This window comes from Schistocerca nitens, chromosome 3, assembly GCF_023898315.1.
Source record: "Schistocerca nitens isolate TAMUIC-IGC-003100 chromosome 3, iqSchNite1.1, whole genome shotgun sequence".
NCBI lineage: Eukaryota > Metazoa > Arthropoda > Insecta > Orthoptera > Acrididae > Schistocerca > Schistocerca nitens.
In genome coordinates this window covers 329098462-329113551 of record NC_064616.1, presented here as the reverse complement: position 1 = coordinate 329113551, position 15090 = coordinate 329098462, and the positions used below count along the sequence as shown (strand labels likewise).

Here is a 15090-nt window from a genome sequence, read left to right as displayed (position 1 = left end):
ATGAGGTATGCCAGACAAAAGTATGAAACATTCTCCACAAACTGCCACCGTCCATACCACAACACATAAAAGCTTTATTACTATGGAATCATCTCTGTGGCAATGGTTTTGTTGTTAGTTCATTGCACAGTGCACTACCACGCTGAGATTTCCATCATCCCTCCTACTCGTATGTGAGACAATGCTTATGAGGGAAGGCACGACCAGTCTTCACAATAACTACCAGTGTAATCTCCATGGTATGGTGGCAGTGAGCCATCAGCACTGGTTCAGCCTCAATATGTGGGCAGTGATTATCGGCGAGCACCTCGTGGGATTAGTCAACCTTCAGCAACGCCTCACAGGTGAGGCATATCTCCTTTTCCCATGGATGACCCGGGCTCCCCCTGCTGGAAGGTGTGTCTTCCGTGGAATGATTGGCAATGTGGCTACTACATGATAGTACTCTAGCTCACTGCCATTGAGTGTGAAGCTAAAACACAAGTACAAACAGAAGAATCCCACTTGCCTGGTGTGTTCTCATGTGCTTTCTATCACTGATGCCTACACTGTTAAAAGATTGTTTCCTTCAACATTCAAGTGGGTGTACCCCGACCCCCAAGTAGCCCACCTCCAGTCATATGTCCTTATGTAACCCTCATTGCTTCTTATCCATTCAGAGATCATTTCCAGCAGTTTATCCCCATTTAGCAAAATCACCCTATATATGAGAATTCTGATTTAGCCCTAAGCGTATTAATGGTGGCAAGTCTGATATATATATACACACTCCTGGAAATTGAAATAAGAACACCGTGAATTCATTGTCCCAGGAAGGGGAAACTTTATTGACACATTCCTGGGGTCAGATACATCACATGATCACACTGACAGAACCACAGGCACATAGACACAGGCAACAGAGCATGCACAATGTCGGCACTAGTACAGTGTATATCCACCTTTCGCAGCAATGCAGGCTGCTATTCTCCCATGGAGACGATCGTAGAGATGCTGGATGTAGTCCTGTGGAACGGCTTGCCATGCCATTTCCACCTGGCGCCTCAGTTGGACCAGCGTTCGTGCTGGACGTGCAGACCGCGCGAGACGACGCTTCATCCGGTCCCAAACATGCTCAATGGGGGACAGATCCGAAGATCTTGCTGGCCAGGGTAGTTGACTTACACCTTCTAGAGCACGTTGGGTGGCACGGGATACATGCGGACGTGCATTGTCCTGTTGGAACAGCAAGTTCCCTTGCCGGTCTAGGAATGGTAGAACGATGGGTTCGATGACGGTTTGGATGTACCGTGCACTATTCAGTGTCTCCTCGACGATCACCAGTGGTGTACGGCCAGTGTAGGAGATCGCTCCCCACACCATGATGCCGGGTGTTGGCCCTGTGTGCCTCGGTCGTATGCAGTCCTGATTGTGGCGCTCACCTGCACGGCGCCAAACACGCATACGACCATCATTGGCACCAAGGCAGAAGCGACTCTCATCGCTGAAGACGACACGTCTCCATTCGTCCCTCCATTCACGCCTGTCGCGACACCACTGGAGGCGGGCTGCACGATGTTGGGGCGTGAGCGGAAGACGGCCTAACGGTGTGCGGGACCGTAGCCCAGCTTCATAGAGACGGTTGCGAATGGTCCTCGCCGATACCCCAGGAGCAACAGTGTCCCTAATTTGCTGGGAAGTGGCGGTGCGGTCCCCTACGGCACTGCGTAGGATCCTACGGTCTTGGCGTGCATCCGTGCGTCGCTGCGGTCTGGTCCCAGGTCGACGGGCACGTGCACCTTCCGCCGACCACTGGCGACAACATCGATGTACTGTGGAGACCTCACGCCCCACGTGTTGAGCAATTCGGCGGTACGTCCACCCGGCCTCCCGCATGCCCACTATACGCCCTCGCTCAAAGTCCGTCAACTGCACATACGGTTCACGTCCACGCTGTCGCGGCATGCTACCAGTGTTAAAGACTGCGATGGAGCTCCGTATGCCACGGCAAACTGGCTGACACTGATGGCGGCGGTGCACAAATGCTGCGCAGCTAGCGCCGTTCGACGGCCAACACCGCGGTTCCTGGTGTGTCCGCTGTGCCGTGCGTGTGATCATTGCTTGTACAGCCCTCTCGCAGTGTCCGGAGCAAGTATGGTGGGTCTGACACACCGGTGTCAATGTGTTCTTTTTTCCATTTCCAGGAGTGTATATATATAAAAACACAGATGATGTGACTTACCGAACGAAAGTGCTGGCAGGTCGATAGACACACAAACAAACACAAACATACACACGAAATTCAAGCTTTCGAAACAAACTGTTGCCTCATCAGGAAAGAGGGAAGGAGAGGGAAAGACGAAAGGATGTGGGTTTTAAGGGAAAGGGTAAGGAGTCATTCCAATCCCGGGAGCGGAAAGACTTACCTTGGGGGAAAAAGGACAGGTATACACTCGCACACACACACACACACACACACACACACACACACACACACATATCTATCCGCACATACACAGACACAAGCAGACATTATTATCGTAAATGATGTAGTGCTGTGAACAGTCACTTTCTGTAATTTGATATGGTTGTGTTTATTACTATTATTATTTTTTTTTTTTTTGTTTATCTAACCTGATGAGATTAGGGCCTTCAGGCTTGTAATGATACATATGTCGATCCCGCATTTGACAGATTGAATCTGCCCCCTTACACTTATTGGTTACAACACAGCGTGCCTCTTTGCTACGGCGCAGAGCATCACTGACTAGAATGCCCCCATAGTTCTGGAAGGAACAAGTTGGCACATAGAGATCGGGTGGCAGGAGGCAGTGAGTCAGTCACACTTGAGTCATACCCAAAGCCATCACATGACCTGGTGGTGATTATGTATGAGAGAGCAACTGAGGTAAGTTAAAATATTAATTTGTCGATTATGAAACATTTAATATTGAAAAGGCAGTTGTATAGAGAAAGAATGGCAATGGCTAACTCATTTTATATAATGAATGATGAGTACATGCAAGTGCGAGTCCAGTTAGTAACCATGGTTAAGTGATTTGCTATAAAGTGTTCAAGTGTGTTATTTAATTTATAACGTAAATCACTGTCATAGTCTCCGAATGGGCTTGTTTTGTGTAACTATGAACAGAGTACACAGAGCATGTATCATAGGCTACACAGTTGAGGCTGTAATTACCAACCATGTACCTTGGGAGTAAGTTTCTCTTCAAGAAACTGGCTACTCTAGATGTCCGATGTCTTTAAAAATATCAAATAGTCAGACTGAAACTTTTCCAGCAAACTGATAAAAAAAAAGGGTGGCAGCTTACATGTGGGTGAAGCGCAATAGCACAGACTGCAAGATACTTGGACGTAATCGTAGGAAGAACAAAAAAAAGGAACAGTTTTCTAAATGTTTCGGAAGGAACAGCTGCTGCAAGCCAGCAAGAAGAAGGTGATGGTGGTGGTGATGATTTGTGTTGAGGCGGTGCTCAACATCATGGTCATCTGCGCCCTGACGAAAAGTCAGTATGCAAATCTCGTTGGTGGGGACGAAGGCTGTCCCCACATGTGGAGTAGTTTATAACATATTAAAGTTCCACCCTTCCCCACCAGTTTAGGGATGAGGCCTGGCTGTTCACAAAATTTCACAACTCTTGTAACAATGGCATCACTATCTGCAAGGATGGTGGGCAGATCTCCAGCAATTTCGAGGGCTGCCCTAATATCAGTACGCACATAGCCACAATATGCTGAACTGAAAGCAGCACGCCACAAACTTCACAGAATGGTGGATCCTCCCATCGGAAGAGGAAGCCATGTGTGAAAGGGCTATGTCCGATGCACAGTCTGGTAAGCAAAACCTCCTTCCAGCGGCGAGGCTGACATGATGTCCGCCAAGCCTTTTTGGTCGATTTGAGCAACCGCAGTTTGTTGTCTGTCACCTGCAACCATTCAGTCTCCCACTGATGCATGATGCATCTGTCAGAAAATGAGATAATGGCATGCAATGGGATGGGACATTGATGGACAGCACCATCTCAACATGATTCCTTGGCAGCTTTGTCAGCCATGTCGTTACCCTGTATCCCAATGTGACCAGGTACCCAGCACAAGATCACCACCTTGCCACGGTGTTGGAGCCCCTGTAAGGAGTCATGGATGAGCTGAACCAGTGGGTCTGCCAGATACATTTGGTGAAGTGCCTGCAGCACTATAAGAGAGTCAGAACAGACAAGAAAACTCGTACGGTGATGTCTGTGAACCCCCTCCAGTGCCATCAGAATGCCATCTAACTCTGCATCATAATTTTAAATTGTTCTGGAAGACGCACTTTAAACACCCTATCAGGGAAAACAGCAGAACAACCGAGAGCAATCCCCTGCTGGAATCCATCTGTATAAATAACGATAAAACTATGGTACATACTTAAAATAGACAAAAACAAAGTTGTATAAACCAAATCTGGGGTACAACTTTCCATATACTGTGTCAAGCTTAAAATCACTTTGGGCCTCTGAAGACACCAAGGTGGCAGTGTGTTCCATCCCTGGGTGTGTATTTTCGTGCCCGAGAGATCCATATCTTTGGGACAATCTGTAGCATGTATACCAAATGGCTGGGTCACTTGGGGCCAATTCCTGAACAGTCGTTCAAAGGTGGGTTGGATCACTGAACTAAATGCCAATGACTGAGGTGACGTTGAGATTTTCAGCCCGTCGAGCCAAAAGATACATCGCCGAATCCAGAGTGGTGGTTCACCAGCCTCTGCGCACAGACTCTGAACTGAGCTGGTCCGAAAGGCTCCAGTCAATATCCGAATGCCCTCATGATGGATAGCATGTAACATCCGGAGGTAGGAAGGATGGACCGATCTGTAGCCCACGCTGCCATAGTCTAAGCGTGATCAAACAAATGCCATATAAAACTGCAGGAGGTGGGACCTGTCAGCTCTCCATGTTGAGAAGCCAGACTACCCAATGGATAACAGATGCTGCATTACAATGATCAGCAGCCAGCAGTACAGCAGCCAGCAGTACAGCAGCCAGCAGAAGCGCAAAACACGTCACAAGATGCAATAGGCCATTAACCAAAAAAATATGCAGTAGAAACTGCTTAATAGTGCAGCAGGAAGTAGTCAATGATAGAGGCTGCATAGGCCTTCAGCAATATGTAAAACTGCTCATGGCGAAACAGTGAAATTTTAGAACTGTGAATATTGGTAAATTTGGAATAATGTTCAGAAAAATAGAAGTAAATTTCAAATAGTGTAAAATGGAGTCAATATTGTGTGTAGAGGAATTCAAACCTAAGAGTGTTTCAGATGAAGATGATTATCCATCAAATGTAAAGGAACACGAAAACTCGCTGTCAGGAGGTGAAATGGAACAAGAAAATGAATCCAATGTGGATGAAAATCTGATAGATACTCAACAAAATTGTTCTTTGAAGATAGTACGGAGTGGGAAAGTGTGGGAAGTCATGCCACACGCCAAACAGTTGGTACAAAAACCATGAACACACCAAAATGGAAAGGCAGGAAGCAGTTGGGGCAAATAAAGATAGGGGGTATGACATATTTGAAGAAACACCAAAGCCAAGCAGAGGAGCTGGTTTTGATTTCAAACTACTAATGAAGGCAATCAAGGATTTAGATGAAAAGCAGATAGGCAAGCAAAAGAAATGGAATCATCCCTAAAAAGAAAGTAATTATGCAAACAGGTGAAATTAAAAGGTCAAACAAAGGAATGAAATTACGAATACCAAGTGAACTTCAATCAAACATTAAATAACAAAAACAAGACCAGGGAAAACAATTTACAAATTCTGAAGCAAAGTTTAAAGCATGGGAAGAAAAAAGAGATAATGAATTAAAGAACGGGAAGGAAGAACAAGAGAAAGTCAACAAGGAAATAAAATCACAGTTGAGGAAATAGAAACCAGTAGTTAAACGTGAACACCAGATGCACTTTAGCATAATGCTAGGGATAAATGCAATAGCAGTTTCACAAAGATGAATGAATAAGGACGAAAAGAAACTAATCAACAGGTTCAAGAGGTCAGACAAAGGTGAAAGTCACAGAGCAGGTGGTAGCAGAAGTACAGAAAGTACAACAAAAAACAGAGCAACAGATCAAGCACATTTTATCAGAGACCCTAAGTAGCAAATTAAATCATTACATGGCCAAACTGCAGTAGTGACCAAAAGTTACCCTCCAGTTGAGCACATAAACAGTTGTAAGTTCAGTAAATTCCACCATAAAAGCAAGTTGAACTCCATTGTGATTATAAGAAATTTTCAGGGATTGCTGTCAAAATTATGGGATGAAAGGACTAAAATTGCTTGCATCAATCAAATGAAGGATAAAGCATATAACTGGGATATACGGTTAGATAAGGAACATTTAACCTATGCAGAATCTGAGAATCTGTCCCTCAAAAATTATTGGTCTAAGAGCAAACAGGATGACATATTAATCTCTATATGCAGTCACCCATAATAATAGGAGAATGGACAAAACTTACAGCAAGTTCTTAGAAACAGACTTTGAGAGTAATCACTATCTTTATGTGTCGCATGATGAGACAGATATGGTGCGCTGGATGATACAAAGGCTGCCACACGAAGTACATAGTCATTTAATAAGAACTATTATTGATTCCATGGTGCAGGCCAGGGTTGCACAATCAGTGCATGAGGATAGGTCACCAGAAGTGAACAGAGACAATTTCAGTAGTGCAGCACTGCAGAATGGGAGACACTATGAACAGGAGTGACTGATCGAACAGGGAAATGGTAGAAGCCGAGGACACGGCAGTTACGTTTTCAGATCTCATGATGAGAAAATGAACAGGCAGAAGAGGGGAAGAAAGACTGTCCTTGCACGAAGATAATTACAACAGATGGAGGCAAAGAGGTGGAATGGAACCTGCCGAGAATGGAAGAGTGACCTGACCTGAAACATACATCGCGGGGCCTCTAAACATGAATGGAGAAGAAAGATATATTTATGCAATAAAGGCTGAACAACTAAGTGACAAACAAGATCTACTTGAAGAAGGTGTAGTAGTAAAAGATAAGGTGGTCATTATTCTGATAACTGAAGTTAAAATATCTGGGCATGTAATTAAGTCTTCAGTCTGTTTGGGAAGCCAGCAGTGTGCTATAGCTAACAATGTACATATTGAGCTCTTGTAATCAGGTAGCAACATACTGAGCTTACCAGTTAGTGGATTCAAAATAAACGGAGTAGTTGGGGAATGTGGGAAAATGATAAACAGTCAAGTAATGTTGGAAGTTCAGAATGGAGGAGATGTAAATATGATGGATACAGTAGTTGTATTTAAATATAATGGATTTAGAAGTCCTGCTAATTTACGAGCGGAAGTTACTACAGGGTCAGACTGGTTGACGGAGCACAAAGTAGAAATGGATTATAAGAAAATTAGGTGTGATTTCGTGATGGAGAAAAGGACAAAAAGAAAACTTTCAATGAGAGTATATAGAGTATGAAGTCTTTCCCGCACATACTAAGTAACAACCAGTAAAGGTGTAATGCAAGAGGAAAATTTAGCAAACCATAGCCAGGAGAGTATAGTTCCTGTCAGTACAGAAGCTAGAAGTAAATTCACATGGGAAGAAGTCAGCAGCAAAATACATGGAATTAGGAATATTGGTAGAAGAGCAGCTGAAACGCTATCCAAATTAACCGAAAGATACTGAAAAGTTTTTGGAAATAGACCAGGAATAATAAAAGGCCCAGCATATTGTATACAAATAAAGCCTCATAAGCCATATTTAAGCTGCCTTATCCAATACCACATGCCAGAAAAGAAGCAGTAGTGAGGGAATTACACAAGATGCTAACAAATGAAGTAATAGAGAGAGCTCAATGTCAATACAACAGCCCACAAGTTAGAATGCTAGACCAAGTGCTAGGAGAAGATTCACTGAAGAAAATTACAATCTACATAGACTGTATGTTAGTACCCAATGCAACATGGGAGAACACTTAAGTACTCTGGAGGAGATATTAGAAAGATATGAACATACAGGTGCCAGGATTAATTTTCAGGGGTCAGACTTTGGAAGACTGGAAATACCTATCCTGTGGCACATTAGTGGGCCAGAAGGAATAAAAGCTGACCTAGACAAGCTGACAGCAAGAAACAGGAAGCAGTTGAAAAGTTTCGTTGGCCTCTGTGGATTCTACCACTGATTCATTGGTGAGCAAACATTAAATAGTGAGGCACACTGCATAGATTGTTGAAGGAAAGAAACATAGTTCTGGATAGAAGAGTGTACCGCAGATTTTGAAAAAACAAAACAAAAACTTTGTAATGCTCCAATACTTGCTCATCCAATATGTCAAAGATGTTTTACTTAGGATGTGACATGTTGGATTATGGACTAGGGGTCCATTTATATAAAAAAGATGAGGAACAAGAAAAAGAAGTAATTAGAGTCATTGGTTTCGGTAGTTGGGTGTTGAATGCACAAGAACAGAAGTACTCAATAATGCAGAAGGAAGCATTTGCAGTAGCGTATGGTTTCACCAAATACGGATATTATTTAGTTGGACGAAAATCTACTGTAGTAATGGATCACAAGGCTTTGTCTTTCATGTTAACATGCAGACTACAAATTAATGAGGTGGATGCTTGCTCTGCAAGAATTTGATTTCAGTGTTCAATACAGGCAGGAATTTCGTGGAGAGTGCCAGATGCCCTATGTCGAATGCTGGTAGGATCAGAAGAACATTCAGCACCTCCATTGCCAAAGGAAAGCAGTATTAGTCTCACAAAAGGGGTTACACACAAAGGGACAGCATGCAGAGTAATAAAGGACACCAGAAGAGAGAAAACAAGAACAAAGAGTAATTGCTACTTAAAAGGAAGTACAATTGTCCTGGGGCAGACAAGATCAAGGCACATAACCTCTTGCGTGATGGTGTATTATACCACAGGAGCAATGTAGATGAAAAGATAAGGAGGGTGTCCGTTCTGGAACAAATTATATATGACGTCATGTGGTATATCCATCTCAGTTGCGGACATTTTGGTCCAAGGAAATGCACAGAAAAGTTACAGTGAGATTGCTGGTTTTACAACATGACAAGATGGATAAGGAAACGGTTGATAAATTGAGAGATATGTCAGTAAAACGAAGACTACTACAGCACAGCACAAAGGGTCTTTGCATGCAGTACTGGAAAAGGAACACAAAGAATCAACTGCAGGGGATCTTCTTGGCCCACTCCTGAAATCTAGCGGTCTAATTATATATCTACACACATCAAAAAAAGTTTTGCTTCACCCCAGTTACCACAACTCCTGAAGATAGACGTTGACTGTGAATACTGTATCACAGACACAGTCCCTTTCACTGTTCAGAGATGTCACTAAACCCGGCCAAAGGTGTAAACAACCATGGATGAGCAGCGCCTATTAGATGGAGGAGGTCCGACAGCCTATCAGTTCCAGTCATTCCACCAGGAAGGAGGTACACGGCTTGGTCTGTAGTTCAACCAGGCCTAAATGGTCAATACTGCAGTTCGATCGTGTCTGCATTGTTACTTTGTGCCAGGAAGTGCTCTCAACAAGGGAAGTGTCCAAATGTCTCTGAGTGAACCAAAGCGATGTTGTTCAGACATGGAGGAGATACAAAGAGACATGAACTGTCAATGACATGCCTCGCTCAGGCCGCCCAAGGGCTACAACTGCAGTGGATGACCGCTACCTACGGATGATGGCTCGGAGGAACCCAGACAGCAATGCCACCATGTTGAATAATGCTTTTCGCACAGTCACAGGACATCGTTTTATGACTCAAACAGTGTGCAATAGGCTGCATGATGCGTAATTTCACTCCCGAAGACCATGGCAAGGTCCATCTTTGCAACCACGACACCATGCAGCACGGTCCAGATGTGTCCAGCAACATGCCATATGGACTGCTCAGGATTGGCATCACGTTCTCTTGACCAATGAGTGCCGCATATGCCTTCAACCAGACAATCATCGGAGACATGTTTGGACACAACCCGGTCAGGCTGATCACTTTAGACACACTGTCCAGCGAGTGCAGCAAGGTGGAGGTTCCCCGCTGTTTTGGGGTAGCATTACGGTGGCTGATGTATGCCGCTGGTGGTCATGGAAGGTACCGTAATGGCTGTACGATACGTGAATGCCATCCTCCGACTGTTAGTGCAACCATATCGGCAGCATATTGGTGAGGCAATAGTCTTCATGGACGACAATTCGTGCCCCCATCGTGCACATCTTGTGAATGACTTCCTTCAGGACAACGACATCGCATGACTAGACTGACCAGCATGTTCTCCAGACATGAACCCTATCGAACATGCCTGCGATAGATTGAAAAGGGCTGTTTATGGATGATGTGACCCACCAAACACTCTGAGGGGTGTACGCTGAATCGCCCTTGAGAAGTGGGACAATCTGGACCAACAGTGCCTTGACGAACTTCTGGATAGTATGTCACAATGAATACAGGCATGTATCAATGCAAGAGAACCTGCTACTGGGTATTACAGGCACCGGTGTGTACAGCAATCTGGACCACCACCTCTGAAGGTCTCACTGTATGGTGGTACAACATGCAATGTGTGGTTTTCATGAGTAATAAAAAGGGAGAAAATGATGTTTATGTTGATCTCTATTCCAGTTTTCTGTACAGGTTCTGGAACTCTCAGAACCAGAGTGATGCAAAACTTTTTTTGATGTGTGTATTAGTGGCAATCTACTTATTCTCTTGATACATGTGTTTGTACTCTTTGATGAAAGCAACGAGAAGCAAGATGGCAGAAAAATTAGCACTACTTTCATATAGTGTGCATACCAAAGTGCCTAATCAGTGACAATGGGAATCAGTCCACTAGTACGGTATGGATCGATGTGTTGTAACAATATGGTTTAGAACCAACATACATATCCACATATAGGCCTGGGATGTGGAAAGAAAACATTTAAAAGGCTGAAAACGCTTATCAGGAGAGCTGATGCACAAGAAAGTCAATATGACAAGATTGTGCATCCTATAGTGTACAGGGTTGGGGAACTTTTGTTAATATGTACCCATGTTCAATAGAAAAAGGATGATAAAGTGAGAAAAAAAAGTTTTGCCATGTATATAAGGGACCCTATGAGGTTTTCTCTTTGAAGCATCCAAGTACTTTGGATCTTAAAGAGTGTGGATTTAAAATGTGAAGAAATAGTTTCCCAAGGAACAGTCTCTTTCTAAAGAGAAAGAGGGGAAGAGCAGTGAAAACCATTAGCATTATAAATAAAGTGTTTAAAGTGTGACTGTAAACTGTAATTAGCAGTGACACATAGTTGTAATGAAATAACTCTTTCAGAAAGACAAAGCTCTGTGGACATACTAATTATGATTAAAAACAATACAGGAAGTGTGTGATGTATATTTTTACACTAGTGTATGGAGAATGTAAGCTTATGGAGCCAAATATTTAGACTGTTGTGTTTTAAAGCACAGTGATGATAGTGTCAAGCAATAGGCAGGCATAGCACTTGTGACACTTGTCAGAGTGGGTGGCAGGTGCGAGCAACAATAACGTGTTAGCCCCAAGAGCCGACAGTGCGTACGGCATATTTTGTTTCACACTGGGAGCTGACGGTGGCTGTGTGCTGCGTTTGATGGCACAACGGCATGACACAGCCGAACAATGTGAGGAAGTGACAGATTACACAGTGAATGAGACTTCAGGAGGTAACTGAAGGAACTGGCTGGAGGGGGAGACTACAGGGGCCGACAGGACGCTGGTGGTGTGCAATGTCACCGAACCTCCTCAGCTGACAGCAGCAGCTGTCAGCAGCTATGAGCTGCAGAGGTGTTTTGTATTGCAACACAATGGCAACCCAAGGCAACCAAGCAGAGTGTGTGTGTGCCGCACTTAATAGTGCTGCGCCCGCCCTCCTCTCTCTCTCTCTCTCTCTCTCTCTCTCTCTCTCTCTCTCTCTCTCTCTCTCTCTGTGTGTGTGTGTGTGTGTGTGTGTGTGTGTGTGTGTGTGTGTGTGCGTGCGTGCGTGCGTGCGTGCGTGCGCGCGCGCACCCCCGCCCACCCACTTCTGTTCATAACACTTGCTTACTTGCTTCCCCCAGGTCCGGATTGTACGGCGGATGAGGAAACAACTCCCACTTAAAAGATTCGAGAACTTCAAAAGTGGCATTTGCCGTGTGGGCCCGGGCATTGTCGTGAACCAGCTAGATCTTTGAGCCCAACTTTCCCCTGCGCTTGTTTTGTATTGCTCTTCTGAGGTTGTGCAGAGTTTGGTGATACCTTTGAGAGTTTGTTGTAGTGCCTCTTTCCAGGAAATCCACAAAAATCACACCTTTTCCGCCCCAAAAGACAGTTGAAGGCGCAGGCGGCCGAATTTTACAACGAAGGAATTTCCAAGCTCGGCCATCGCTATGATAAGTGCCTTAATTTAAATGGCAACTATGTAGAAAAGTAGTATTTAAGTGTGGCTTTCATCTGTATATAATAAAAAAAATTTCCAATACTTTATTTTTTTTTAAATTCCAAAACGTAATGTACTTTGTGGATATCCCTCGTACCAGGCTGCTGTTTAATGATGGGAATCTCTGTGTACGGCCCACAAAGGATATGGTGGGTGATGCGCAGTGCCTAGTTTTCGTCCAAAGCACTGGGCGAGTTCATTCATTTGTTCGGAAGAGGAGGCCGATAGTGTCTGAAACCTTTTGGCAGGCCGGCGATTACAGATCCGAGGCGCACACCCTGCAATCTTTCACAAACAATTTTACACAACTATTCAGTAAAAAATTATTTGTTGTTTACTTATAGCTTTATATGTCAGGTTCATGATGACATGTCCATCATTTTGTTAATGGTCATAGTTATTCTGATATTTACGTGGAAGTAAGACACTGCGCGAAATTTGAAAAGTTTGCGATGAAAAATAGATGTCGCTATGATTTTGCATTTGGTGCATATTACATAATATGTTGCACAGTATTAATTTAGCTAACATACTAAATTTTTCTTTAGAGTTGGGTGGAGGTCTCTATCTGTCACCAATCTCGAGAAAATTGATCTGATGTAGCACACTCAGTTGTGATCACGCCACACCAGTGATAAAGCCAGAGTGAAATATCCACACCATTCCTCATATTTCATTAAAAGTCTGAGATATCGAAATGAGATTTACGATAGCACACAAAGAGGAGAGTATTTTGACATATGGTTATTGTGCGAAACTTGATTATCTACCTTGTTATTCCAGTAACTACAGACTTTTTCTATTAAAGAATGCAATTTATAAGGGTGAAACAAGAAATGCTATAGTTTTTGGAACAACATAAGCGAAGACAAGTTTATTTTGTGCCGAGAATGTGGTTTTTTACTAAGCTAATGACCTCACTTTTCCTCAGTTTCTCACTTAACAAACCTCTTTTTCACAATTCTTTCGCAACTATGTCTGCACAACATATTAGTGAGGTGAGACAGTGTAAACTCCAATGTGTTTTGGCAAAAGAAGCAAATTTTAACATGACAACCAGAGCAATGTGTGGGTTTTACTCAAAATTTGCCACACATGATGAAAGTTACAAATGGTTATCAAGCCAAGCAAAAATAAATCACTACATTTTTGGCAAAATTCTTTTTAGATATTAACCAAAGCAGAGGTGACAGTAGATCTTTTTGAATGGTCACCATGAAAGTGTGTGTGTGGAGGGGCACCACTTAAATATTAATGCGAGCATAGGCTTCAGTTTAGAATGGTAGTTCCTCTCCAGCACTCGACATTTCCCCTACAGCGCCTGTCCATAACTCCCATCACTACCACTCTTCCTATGCAGGACCTGATATCTGCGCATCTACCGGCCATGGTATTCTGCATGCACTATAAGACTGGCATGTGGAATCTCTCTCTTGTATTACAGTATAGGCTTTTGGGACTATGTCAACCTGCTTAAAAAATGTTGTGAAAAGACTGGGTTGTATGATAATGTATAAACTGCTAGCAATGTCTGAACCAGACTAACTGAGTAATAAATCAATAGTGGACAGCTAAGTCTCACCCTTATCTACCAGACAAGACTTGTTGCAAATGCAGGTACAACATCGGTTATGTCCTATGAGGCAGTTTAGAATTAAACCCAGTGTTTTTAATGGATACCTTTAGTTAGTTCTTCAGTCCCCTTATTGAAAATAGAAACTAATTTAATTTGGTGATATATTCTGAACAGATGAAATATTTCAATCATGTCCCTTAATCTAAGTTCCACTCTTGAACATTGTATATTATGTTTCTTACATATCTTTTTAAAGCTATACTTCCTGAAGATAAGCTCTGTCTTGGAGAAAACTTATGATTTACCATTTACACTCATGAAACACATAATATCACATAATGCAGCAACCTATTTTCACCTGATGACAGTGGCAAAAATACAGTCTCCATCAGACAATGAAAGCACCGACAGCCATACTGATCTACAAGTCAACTACTGTCCAAGAGTCAAGGAAGTTGGTTGGAGCAGGCTCTACGGTAAATACATATCTCTTGATTGTGTGTACCGTGTACGATCACTAGGATTGACACACAGTGCTTCACGGAGAGAGGGTGGTCGAATGGGGAAGAGGAGGGAGGATGTATGCAAACACTCACATAGGTGTTGTGTGTTCCTCAAATCATTATGACAATTCAGGAGTGATGGGCTTATGCACACTGTTGTTGAATTTATTGGTTCGCTACTTCACCACATGTGCATATCCCTCACATAAGAACACTTCCACTATCTGCCTTAACAGTATCCTACTGCCAAGAAATATACATCAACTCAAATGGTTTTCAATGTACTGATATCTACAAAGGAAGATGATGGTTTAACATGCTGTCGATATCAAGGTCATTAGAGCTGGAGCACAAGCACAGATGGTTTCAAGGATGGAGAAGGAAACTGGCCATACTCTTTTGATGAAACCATCCCGGCGTTTGCCTGCACTGATTTAGGGACATCACGGAAAATCTAAACCAGGATGGGTAGATCCAGATTTGAACCTTTGTCCTCCCGAATGCCTGTCCAGTGTGATAATCACTGCG

The 15090-nt window shown here is 43.3% G+C and overlaps 1 protein-coding gene across 7 annotated transcripts in view; it reads right to left on the bottom strand.

Annotated features, from left to right (window-relative positions):
• LOC126248290 (myb-like protein O) overlaps positions 1-15090 on the bottom strand; it is a 94158-nt gene that overhangs the window by 46076 nt on the left and 32992 nt on the right. The window lies entirely within an intron of this gene.